Source organism: Lynx rufus, unplaced genomic scaffold (assembly GCF_022079265.1).
Source record: "Lynx rufus isolate CCGP_SWC_20201006 ecotype Redwood Valley unplaced genomic scaffold, mLynRuf1.p SCAF_7, whole genome shotgun sequence".
Taxonomy (NCBI): domain Eukaryota; kingdom Metazoa; phylum Chordata; class Mammalia; order Carnivora; family Felidae; genus Lynx; species Lynx rufus.
Genome location: NW_025814889.1, coordinates 141,212,944 through 141,225,219, shown reverse-complemented (window position 1 = coordinate 141,225,219; position 12,276 = coordinate 141,212,944). Strand labels below are relative to the sequence as shown.

At 58.7% G+C, this 12,276-nt stretch overlaps 1 protein-coding gene across 2 annotated transcripts in view; it reads right to left on the bottom strand.

Annotated features, from left to right (window-relative positions):
• The window catches only part of ZBED4 (zinc finger BED-type containing 4), a 29,697-nt gene extending 20,993 nt beyond the window's left edge, over positions 1 to 8,704 (bottom strand). For both annotated transcript variants that reach the window (XM_047065288.1, XM_047065290.1), the window contains exon 1: positions 8,561 to 8,704. The gene's annotated coding sequence lies outside the window, so the exon portion shown is untranslated. The remainder of the gene's footprint in view (positions 1 to 8,560) is intronic.
• Between the last annotated feature and the right edge of the window lie 3,572 nt (positions 8,705 to 12,276).

Sequence of the window (12,276 nt, the reverse complement as noted above, 5' to 3'; positions counted from 1 at the left end):
GAGGATCTTTTTTTTTAAAATTTTTTTTTTCAACGTTTATTTATTTTTGGGACAGAGAGAGACAGAGCACGAACAGGGGAGGCGCAGAGAGAGAGGGAGACACAGAATCGGAAGCAGGCTCCAGGCTCTGAGCCATCAGCCCAGAGCCCGACGCGGGGCTCGAACTCACGGACCGCGAGATCGTGACCTGGCTGAAGTCGGACGCTTAACCAACTGCGCCACCCAGGCGCCCCAAGGAGGATCTTTTAAATACATGGGGCCACGACAATTAGATCTCCGCGTGGAAAAAATGACACCTGACCCTAGTTCATGCCATCCCCCAAATCGACGGTCACGCTAAAGGCAAAACAATAAAGAACGTAAGATGGAAAAACATTCTTACGACCTTGACTTAGAGCAAAACAGAACTACCAAGGGAAGATGGACAAACCAGGCCACATTAAAATTAAGAAACTTAAAAATCAAGGAAATACAAATGAAATCCAGAACACCATACACCCTGTAAAGCGGCCACACACACACACACACACACATACACACACACACACACTGAGCCGACAGTGCCAGGGGCCGGACTAGGACACGCAAGCCCAGCCACCCTGGAATACACTGCAGCCCCCCACGCTATCGTGTGACCAGTCACAGGGTCACGCCCACAAGATGCCTGGAGACCTGCAACAAAGGACAAATCCAAAAACGTTCGTGGCAGTAATCACAGAGGTGTAAGTGGCTCCCGACCGCAGATAACATGTTGTGATAGATCCGTGCGTGGGATAGCCCACAGCCACAACGAAGAAACTGTCATAATACCCAGCAACCACGACAGTGAGCAGAACACGCACCGCATGACCCCCGTATATGAACGACAGTGGCACAGGCTGGGAAAACAAGGGACTTTGGGACTGGGGAGCACGGGGGTGGCGTCCGTCTCTCGAGCTGGTGACGATTCACAGAGATGAGCACTTGTCCGCGTGTCTTATGCTTCACGACCCAAGACTTACACTCTGGAAATCACCCACACAGCCCCGGCAGCCGCCCCCCAGTGCCCACCACGGCTGCCTTCCTGGCGCACGGGAGGTCGGCCAGGACCGTGCCGGGTGCAAGTGGGCGCCCACACAGACACACGTCTACAAGGGGATACGCAACTTAACTGCAGTCATCATGAAAGGCTTTCACTTTCTATTTTATACAGTCCTCTGTTGCTTGACTAATTTTGGGCATATTATTTCATAATCAGAAGTAGCAACGATATTGCTAATTTAAGAAAACCACTGTCATCTGATCTAGCAGCTTACTACTAAAGAAAATCAGCTTTTCCTACTATTTTGGTACAAATTAAAGGGGAAAAAAGAAGCGTGTTATCTTTGGTTTTCAAACCACAAAAGGATTATGCTACTGTGGCAGTTTTGATCAGTCTGCATAGATAAAAAGGACCAGTAGGTTTTTGCCACCCACCCCTGGAGAGGATTTCTCTGGATGGTTCTGATCCTACTCTCCAGCAAACAGAAACAGGGTGACCAATGACAATGTGTCAAACCCAGAATCCTTCTAGAACAAACTTCATCACCCTGTCCACGGTTGGCTGCCGCCGCTTGCAGCCCGGGGCCCCCGGGCCCCCGGGCCCCCGGGATAGGAGGCCGTCCCAGGTCTCTGCAGCCCCTGGGGCTACCTGATGCTGACTGAACATTGAGCAATTAAGGAAGTGATGGCCCCCTCGGAAGGTGCGACAGCAATCTCAACTTCCAGAGCAATGGAAGGGCGGGGGGAGAGAGAAAGAATGCACCCCAAAACCAAAGTTCCTTCAACTTACGGTACGTTTCTTAGGTTCAAAGACAAAAATACCAAAAAGTAAAAGGTAGCTTCAGAGGTTCCTTTCCACAGGCTAGAAAAAGTAAGATGTATGGACGTGCCCGGACTCAGAGAAGTTGCTGTTCTTTTATCGACGGGACGAAAGAAACCACCTTCCAACTCCACGGCGCAGAAGTCCAGAGCAGAGTCAGTGCCGGGGGGGGGGGGGGGGGGGGGGGCAGAGCTGCCCGGCTGTCACCCCGGGCCACTTGCTAACACAGCCGTCTGTTTACTGATCTCAGACACTCTGGGCGCCAAACAGCCATTTTAGTATTTTTCATTTCTCACAGTTTCGATGTGGCCAGGTCTCACTGGGTCGGACCGGCAAAGACTGGGTGCCGGACACACCCTCCGTCTGCGAGGCTGTGGCAAGCCTTCAGGGGACCACACGCTTGGAGGGGAATCTGGGAACCGCTGCTACAGTGACATCCTTGGACACAGCAATCCCACCGCCAGGACCAGACCCCAAAGACGGCCCTCATCCAATACCAAATAACATCTGCCAAGGCTGGTGACTGTAGCGTCCTACCGAGGCCGGACCACCACTCAAACACCCGTCGGGGAGGACGGACACATTCACAGGTGCTGAATACAACGGCGAGGCACACACACAGTGTAAGAGTACCTGCTACCTTTTATGAAAGACCAGCCGGGAGCTATACACAGACGTGTACATGCTTGGCTTTGCGGGATAAAGCAGACACAAAGATGACTGCCTGTAAACAGTAGAGGAAACAGGGACGGGGTGAAATTTCTGATATCTTCCACAGGATTTTGACTTTTGAGCCGTGTAATTATTTTGAACGTAAAAATAAAATCTGAAAATTCCTCATCTGAAACAAACAAACCGAATTTTTTGTATCAAACGAGCAACATAATGACAGACAAAAGAAGGCTTGTTTTAAAACGCACTGTTTTATTACTAATACGTACTAAGAACAAAAGGAAAACCCTCAAAAACAAAAGCACCTTATGGGCGCCTGGCTGGCTCAGCTGGAAGAACACGGGACTCTTGATCTCAGGGTTGTGAGTTCTAGCCCCACATTGGGTATAGAGATTACTTAAAACTAAAATCTTAAACAAACGCGAAAGCACCTTAAACTCGGCTAAGTAGTGTCAGTAGTAACCCAGTATCGTAACATCACACCCTATTTTATGTATACTTGTCCATAAAACAAGTAATTATGCCAATGATATTAAGAATCAAGATTTTTGTGGCGCCTGGGTAGCTCAGTCGGTTGAGTGTCCAACTCTTTTTTTAAAAAAATTTTTTTTTTTCAACGTTTATTTATTTTTGGGACAGAGAGAGACAGAGCATGAACGGGGGAGGGGCAGAGAGAGAGGGAGACACAGAATTGGAAACAGGCTCCAGGCTCTGAGCCGTCAGCCCAGAGCCCGACGCGGGGCTCGAACTCACGGACCGCGAGATCGTGACCTGGCTGAAGTCGGACGCTTAACCGACTGCGCCACCCAGGCGCCCCGAGTGTCCAACTCTTAATTTCGCCTCAGGTCACGATCCCAGGTTGTGGGACTGAGCCTCGCACTGGGCCCCAGGCTGCGCATGGAGTCTGCTTGGGATTCTCATTCTCTCTCTCTCTCTCTCTCTCTCTCTCCATCTGCCCCTCCCCACCCCACAAGCCTGTGCACGCACGCTCTAATTAAAAAAAAAAAATGTATGTATATAAATCAAAGAAATTAAGTAAAACTTTAAAATAATTTCAAATCTGTACTGAAAAACTCAGGATGATCTTACAATGTTTTAAAAAACGTTTCATAGTTCTGTCCACGAGACAGGTGCTTAGAGCAGCAATCATGCACAAACACAGTGAACACATCCAACACCCAGGTCTCGGCTTCTAAACACTTTTCTGCACTAACAAGGAGCAAAGCACTTTGGAGCAGTGGCTGATGGCAGGTCGGGAGAGGGAAGGAAAGGGCCAGAGAGGTGCTCTCACAAAGATGCCGAGTGAGGGGCAGGCGCCACATCGCGGGGGCTCACAGCTGCTCAGCTATCACCGCGTGAACACCGAACACAGAAGACGTTAATAGCCTCTGATGCAATGAGTAAATAAAAATCCATCAGTCTGCACTGATACTCAAAACAGAAAAAGGAAAAACAAAAGCGTTTGCCACGGTGAAGGTATGACCGTCTGCCCCCCTGACGAGCGGTGATAAAGGGAGAGGGCCCGGCGTCTGTCCCCTCTTCCCAGGATGCCCGGGTGAGAGGGACACGGATAAAATACACAACATAAGGAAGCCGGCCTCGGTGTCAGGACGGCCTCCGAGAACGGCGCGGCAGGCGGCATCCCCCTTGGGAGAACGTGCCGCCCGACTCCCACCCTCTTCCCGCCAGATCACAGCACACGGGGAGCCAAGTTAAATGACACAGTGCAAAACAGATCCTGAACACGAGGCACTCACAAGACGACCGTCCTAGTCTCTTCAAAGAGTCAATGTCAAGGAAAACAACTGGGGTGTGGGGGGTATTATTCCAGAAGAATAGACACTAAAGAGATGTGACAGCCAATGCAATGACACAGAGTAGACTCTGGTTTGGAGAAATCAGCTACTGGTTTCAGAGCGGCCGGCCCACGGGTGCGAAGAGACCACTATTCCACGTTCTAGACGTGATCAGCGATGGTGCTGCTGGTCACACAGAAGAGTCTCCTTTTGCCTCTTCTTTGGAGAAAAGGGCATTTAGGGGTGAAGCGCTGGAAAACACGCAATTTCCTTTGCAGGAGTGCGGCCAGCGCCAGACGGGCCGAAGGTGGCGGTGATGGCGACACGCCGCCAAGCGCTGTCAGAAACTCCACACGTAACCTTGAAAACACTGAAGCATATTTGCACCCAGCTCTCCGTGAGCCGTCCAGCGCCCAGGGAATCAATGAGCCACAGCGACAGCCCGCCCGGTTCACACTGGACACGACCGTCTTCCCACAAGGTCATAAACCGGGACCAGGTGTACGTGGGCGAGTCACTTTACACACCCCGAGCGGGAGTAACCGTAACCGACGCCTTCTAGGGCTGGACACAGCACCACGCGCCTCAAAGCCGGAAGTGCCACCAGGGCCGCTGTGCTCACACAAAGGAAAAGGATAATCCAGTACCAGCTCCACGGATCTGGGGGACAGATCCGAGAGCACGGACAGCTGCTAAGGGTTAACATCAGAAACCCAGAACCAGAGCCCTTCCCGTGAGACGCGGTCAGACACGGCGATAAGGCTACCTTGGAAACAAAGCACATTCCAAAGCAAGCAAACAGACTGTGCTAAGGTCAGCCGGTCCCCGTGCTGTCCCTGAAACGTTCTGGGTCGCAGACCAGGGCTCCTTGGTCGGTTCCGCTCACTCGTCTCGTGGGACCCCTTTACCCAACACCAGCACCCTCGCTCGCTGCCTCCCCCTTCCCGTGGGGTCCAGGGCGGTCCCGCGAGGGATAGGCTGAAGCTGCTACTGTGGCTGGAAGCTGCTAAGAGTCCTGAAAGCGTCCTTTTACCTACAGGATGTGGAACACGGCCTCTGTGACAGGGAGACCGGAGGCATCCGGGAAGAGCTCCCTGCTCCCGACGCCGCTCCCCCGAGCGGAGAGCAAGCGAGCAGACCCCGAGGCGACGGTCAGTTTGCGGTGGCCGTGGATAAAACGCAGCCCCTCACGCTTCACCTCTGTGGGGGCGCTGAAGCAGGACAGAGCGCGTGCGCGGCCACCCAGACGGAGGAGCCATCGCATGGAGGGCACTCGGGTGGGCCAGCAGGGCACAGCCCCCTCACCCTGCTCCCCAGCCCAGGAGCAGCGGTTTCCAGGGCACTCGGACCGCTGGGGAAGGGCCGCGTGCGGCTGCGGACAGGCCTTCACACAGCAGGTGCCCACGAGGGGCGCAGCCTGCCGCACACCGGGCGGGACCCGCGGGACTTGGGCTCAAGCAGACGGGTCAGCCTCTCCACCACACCGCCCCTTCTTCCTTGGGGTCTCCGTCTGTAGCCCCCAGACCCCTGGGTTCGGACTCCGTCCAAGAAGGGGTCTTCCTGGAACGTACTTCTCAAGCAGAAACTGCCCTCACCTCTGCCTGCACCTGCCTGTATTTTCCTGGCCGGGCCTCCTTCTCTGGTGTAAGTCTATGCCCAGCGTCACCGCTCAGGTCTCCTTTTCAAAACCACTACTGCCCCCCGCAGGTAGAACCCTGCTAGGTACAGCGTGAGAGGCCAGCATACCTCCTAGTCAAGCACCTGTCTCTCTCAGGAACCCCTGCCTCAGAAACACGGAGCACGAGAAGGAAAGGCTTTATTTTTCTCCCAGCAACGCTTCCAGAATTTGAACTGCCCACAGCTCGTTGTCAAATAACCGGCAAGGAAGTGATGTGAGCTATCTCAGAATGAAGAAAAATCCGGGCGACGGAAAGTGGGGTGAGGGAGAAGGGCAGGAAAGACAGGGCTGTACCAAGGGGGAGCCCCTGGAAGGGGAGAGGACCGGAACCCTGTGGAGTCCAGACCCCGAGGCCGCAGGACGGTCGGGCCGGCGGCGCACTGTGACATTTCCGCGCAGCTAAACTCAGTAAAACACAGAAGGTAAGTGAGAGCCACGGGCTCCGACTGCTTCTGTCCTCAAGCCCTGAGATTCAAATAGTGTCTTCAACACCAAACAGTAATTAGAAGAAAGGCAGTCCAGCCTCGAAACGGTGTGTTGTGTGCAGAGAATGCTGGTGAGGAGGAGTCCAAGGGGCCGCTCGCCACCGGTCCGAGGCCCCCGGCACCAGGTCCGCGCCACGCCCGGCGTCACGCACCTGCTTCCCTCCCCTCACCACGCGATCATCGCCGCGAGGGAGTCAGACCGCAGTCTGGAGACCACAGGAGCTGGCGCCAGGCGAGGAAAACCGCGACACGAGGTGCAGAGAGGCCTGCCCTGGCCACCCCCGCTCCCGGACCCCCCCTCCCCTGCCGCTCCGTCTCCAGACTCTGCGCCATGGGGACAGGGTCTGGATGGCAGGTCCTCGCGCTGCCTCTGCTCCGCGAACCCTGCGTGCCGCTGCACCACAGCGGAATGGGATTCAATCAACTGCTCCAATAACTTACTTTAAATCTCCCTCCGAGCTGTTAGGACGTCCTTTCCGCAGCCTGTGTTTTGCACAAACCTCCTTACTTGCATGTAGGGACATTAGAGAACAATGTCTTCACACCCAAAATACCAGGAACAGCCAGAACGGTATCAGGAAGGGGTAGCTGTCAAGGAGACTACGTGTCAGGTAGACTGAGTCCAAGCTCCCTTCTGACACAGGAGGCTGGCCGGGTCCCGTGGAACTTCTGAGGACGCCCAGAATTTCTCTTACCCCGTGCTAGGTCTTTCAGCGAGAAAACATTAAGCAGATATGCCCCGAGCAAGGGTCAGGGAGGTGAGCACAGGGATGGGCGCCAACAGCCCACAGGAAGCCCTCCGAGGAGATAGAGTTCAGCTCCTGTGAGCACTTTCCTTCAAAAGGAAACTGGTGAGTGACCAAAATTAATTCCTAAGTGAAATCTGACTTAGTCGAAGCACTTTTTTAAAAACTCCGACCAACTCCTTCCAAGCCTCCCAATTTTATCACCACAATACAGACAAAACATTAATATTTCTAATAAAAAGCCACCAGGATGCCCTTGCCCTAACGAACTGGCCTCGTTAAAGCCTGAAAAGCATTTTTTTTTTTAAACCATGCACTCGATTTAGTCAGAGTTAACTTCAAAACAAATAACTTCCCTTTTTTACAAAAAGAAGAATGCCAACAGAAGCTGGTCCTGATGCCTGGCGGAGACCTCTTCCAGAGAGGCGCGCGGGGTCCCCGAATGTCACCCCAAACCCGCGGAGGGCGCCAGGGGGTCGCCAGGGCTGGGCTGGGGGAGCCCCCGCGCTGCAGGCGCTGCGGGACAGAGACACAAATGCCCGGGTCCGGGTCCAGACCGACAACCACAATTGAAACCCGTGTGAAATTACGCTTTGCCATTTGATTCCTACCTTACTGATTAAATCTGAGCGGCGGTGCCCAGAGGCACGACGACCGAGGGCCCCGCAAGCATGCGCCTCCTAAGACACTAGGACGACGGGCCGTCTCTTCCTGGAAATACCCCTGAAGACGAGCCACACCGAGAAAAAAACCCAAATGCGATTTGTAGGGCAACTCGCTGTGGTGATGGGGGCCAAGCGCTGGGAGAAGACGCGCCCAGGACCCCCGGCCCCCGGCCCCGCACCTCGGGGCTCCGCACCCCGTCCCGGCCGCACCAACTTTCTACCACTTGAGATATTTTGTCAACAAAATCCTGCCGTCCGGAAGACGCGTCTCGGGCGCAACCGGCGCGGCCCGCCACAAGCCAGCTGTCAGCCGGGGGGCCGGGGGGCGCAGGGCGCGGGCCGGGATCGCGGGGCCGGGGCCGGGGGTCCCGGGGGCGGGGGGCGGGGTCGGCGTCGACCCCAGCCCTCCGGGCACCGCGGCCGAGTCGGGGGCGCGGGCGGGGTCCAGGCCACCGCAGGCCGCGCCCCCAAAGCCGCCCCCGGCCCGGCGCAGACAATGTCGCGGCGCCCCCGGCCCCCCAGCCCCGCAGCCCGACCCCGACCCCACTTCGACCCTCGCCCCCTGCCCCCGTCCCCGTCCCGGACCCCGACCTCCGACGGCGCACCGGGACGGCCGGGCCCGGGGCGCGAGCTCGCGGCCGAGGCACAGCCCGCTTCGGCCGCCCGCCGCGCACTCACCGCGGGCGCTGGGCTCGGGGCGGCGCGGCTCCCGCCCGGCTGCGGACGACGGCCGGCGCGGGCGGACGCTCCCATTCATTAGCCGCGGCTTTGTCTGCCCCCGCCGGCCCCTCCCGCCGCCGCCGCCGCCGCCCGCCCGCCGCCCGCGACGCCGCCGGACGCTGCGCCCCTCCCAGAGCCCCGCGCGGCGCGGGGCGGGGCCGGGGGCGGGGCCGGGCGGGCGGGCGGCACCAGGGAACCCAGGCGCGACTGTCGGGGCGAGCCCGAGCCGACCGCGCAGGCGCGGTCTCCGCCCCCGCGCCCGGCCGGAACGACCACGCAGGCGCGGCCCCGCCCCCAGGCCGGAGCGGGCCTGCCACGCAGGCGCAGTCCCCGCGCGCCGGCCCCGCCCCCGGGCTGCTGCGGACCGGCCTCTGAGGCGCCGATTCCGCACGCCGGCCTTGTGCCCGGGCCCGGCTGAGCCAACGGCGCAGGCGCAGTCCTGTCGCGCCGGCCCGGTCCCCGGGCCCGACTGGGCGACGGCGCAGGCGCAGTTTGGGCGTCCCGGCCCCGCCCCCGGGTCGGCTGGCGGGTGGGCGGCTGGAACGTCTGCGGGCGGTGGCGGGTCTGGCGGCCTGCGCCGCATTCCTGGGTCGCCTGTTGGCGGCGGCCCGCTCGCGGTGGCCCCGCGCCTAGCCCGTCCTGCAGCGGAGCCGCGGAGCCTCGGGGCGGGGACCCCTCCCTCCCACCTGCGGCGGACGCGGGGCCGACCTTCCCGCGGGGCCCACGGTCGCGGGACGGCCGCGCCGGGAGCCCGGCTTACCCTGAAGCCGCGCCGAGTGTCCTCCTTCGTGCACGGTGCTGCGAGGGCTGCCGCGGCTTCGTGCGCCGTGCGTCTAAGCCCTTAATTCTAAGACGATAAGGTGCTTCCATGCGCGGCCTCGCTCACTGCAGCACGGGGATTAAAACTTAAGCCCTGCGGGGGGCCGGGGAAAGACCCTCTGTGCAGCGCCCGGCGCCCCGGCGACCTCGTCCTGAGCAGCCCCTCGGGGGAAGGCCCGGCGCCAGCAGGTGCTGAGCGCGCGGGAACGCGGGCGGGCTTCGGGGTGTGTACGCCTCTGGACGTGTAATGTGCAGTTGCCGAATACAGACTTGTGTGCGGGCCACACAGATGGTGCACACTGAATTTACCTTGTGTTGTGCGAACGTGAGACAAGCGTGCACTTTACAAAGTCTGAACGATTAGGTGAGTAGGCTGTGCCCGCTCCCGCCCAGCGCCCGGCACGCCTCCACGACCCTCTCCTCCCGGGCTGCGCCCTCTTGGGCCGTTCCTTCCTCTCCAGCCTCGGCGGGTGGGGGCTTGACTTCCGTGACTGAGCGAGGCCGACTGGCCCTGGGACCTTCACAGACCCGCTGTAACGCGCTTGTCTGCTACCAAATCCCAATGGCAGCGACTGTTTTCTTCTGTTCTCGCTGATGGGTCCCACTTTCTAGAATGCTGCCTGGCACAGAGTCCTGGTGGACCCTTGTCATGCAGCTCAGGGGGCAGCATACGTATTATGGCCACCGTCCAAATCCAGCCAGCCGTCTGGTTTGTTTGTTTTGTTTTGTTTTTATGGCCTCGGAGCTAAGAATATTTTCTCACTTTTCAATGGCTGGGGGAAAATCAAAATAAGAGTGATATTTCATGACGTGAAAACTACAGGAGATTCAAACGTCAGTGTCCTGATGGAGTTGTACTGGAACGGGACCAAGCCCGCCCACTCACGTCCTGCCTACAGCAGCTTTCCCAAGGCACAGGCCAAGTTCAGGAGTCGAAAGAGACACGTGACCGCAACAGCTATGAATACCTGCTATCTAGCCCTTTGCAGAAGTTGTGGACTCCTGCTCTGGAGGAATGAACAGCCTCCTGCCTCATCCCTGCTGTGCTCACCTGTCTACTGACACCCTCAGGGGGCTCTCTGTTTCCCCCAAAGCCAGAGTTCTTACAGTCGAGGTGACCAGGCCCGCACTGCCCTCCCTCGCTGACCCGACTCCAGCCACCCTGTCCTCTGTGCCCCACCTCAGGGCCTTGGCTCTGGCTGTTCCCTCCAACCGGAAAGCTTTTCCTCAATTGTGGCTGCCTCACCCCTCACCTCTTCAGGTCTTTGCCCACATGTCACTGTACCGGGGAAGCTCTCTCTGACCACTCTGTGAGGCACGTCCCTCCCCTCACCCCCTCTCCCAGCTTCGTGGCCGGCCTCCCTGACTACAATCAATGCTCCGAGAGCGGAGGGCCTTGTTTGCCGTGTGCACTGACGTGTGCCACCCAGCACGAGGAGACCAAGCACGTCCTAAGTCGTGGCAGAAGATGTGGACTGAGTCCCCACGACTGCCAGGAACCAAGCTAGGTGGGGACGTGAAAGGTTCGCTAGCAGAACGGCAGCGACTCGTCCTCCCTCCTACAGGTCAACCAGGTGTGGCCCGCGCTGACCCTTCGTAGGAATGATTGAGTCCACATGGCGGCCGTGTAACTTAATGCCTGAACGGGACACTCTGGGCACGAAGTGGAGTGCTACTTCTAGTGGCGAAGCCGGCACCAGCACAAACTGGAACTGTCCCAGTGCGTCGGGATGCACGGTGACTGCATTGAACGGCCGTGTCCATCCATTTAGTAAATCTCTGATGAGCACTTTCCACCCTGTGCAAGGCCGGGGCAGGGTCGAGAGGTGAGCGGTGGCGGCAGGTGGACGCCAAGCCTGGCCTGGGAGGGGGAGCTGCGGCCGCCGGGGTGCAGTTGGACAGTGACAGCAGCTGAACCCCAAAGCTCTGTACTCCGGAGTCGACGTGCTCTCAGTACTCCCCGTCTGGATACCGCGATACCCGCATCCGGGTGTCTCCATTGCTGCTCTCCCCGGGACCTCTCAGGCCTCCTGGGGTGGGGGCTGGAACGGAGGCTGCAGGGCCCCTGGGACCAGCAAGAGGAAGCGCCCCTGCGGCCACCACCTGTGAAGTGTTTTCATCTTCCCTTCGCTGTCAGAGGCAAGAGAACTCCAGACTACTGATGTAGATGTGTGAGGGTGTCCCCACAGTTTGCCTCCGGGGACTCTTGGCCTGGAGTGACCTTCCTTTTTGGGGGTAGATGAGCTTCCGGAAAGCCTGCCGTGCAGCCCTGAAACCTCGGAGCTGTGCCAGATGGCTCTTGCCTTGGTGACGTTGATGTCGTGATGCGGCCAGAAACAGGAAGGTGCAGAGGCCCCTGGCACAGAGTAGGTGTGCCGTGAACACTGCCTGCCTATAGCTGACATCAGGACAGGCGACCCAGTGTGCCCGGGGCCACCGCCCGGCCCCCAGCCCCCAGCCACAGCCCTGCCGCTGAGACCTCGGGGTTTCCCTTTCCCCACCTCTCAGGTGATGTAGTGAGGGGCATGAGGACGGTGTGAAGCAGGAGGGTAGGAGTTGTGCCCGCTGGAACCCCCACGCCTCCGGACCTGCCCCTCTGCTCCGAGGGTGGACGGGTCCTGTTCAGGTAGGGGCCCAAAGGGGGAGGCACCGGGCTGGCTGGGAAAGTGAGGACGAGGAAGCAGCTGGGAATAAGCCCTGGGAGGCTCCATTGGGGTTTGGCCCCTTCCTGAGGTGTAGAAGAGGGGAGTGGAGGAGAACTGGGGATGACCGTGTCAGGTCGCCCATGGTGCGGGGAGGTGCTGAGGTGATGGTCCAGGGGGTGAACCGTGGCATCTCCAGCAGACCCCGCAGGG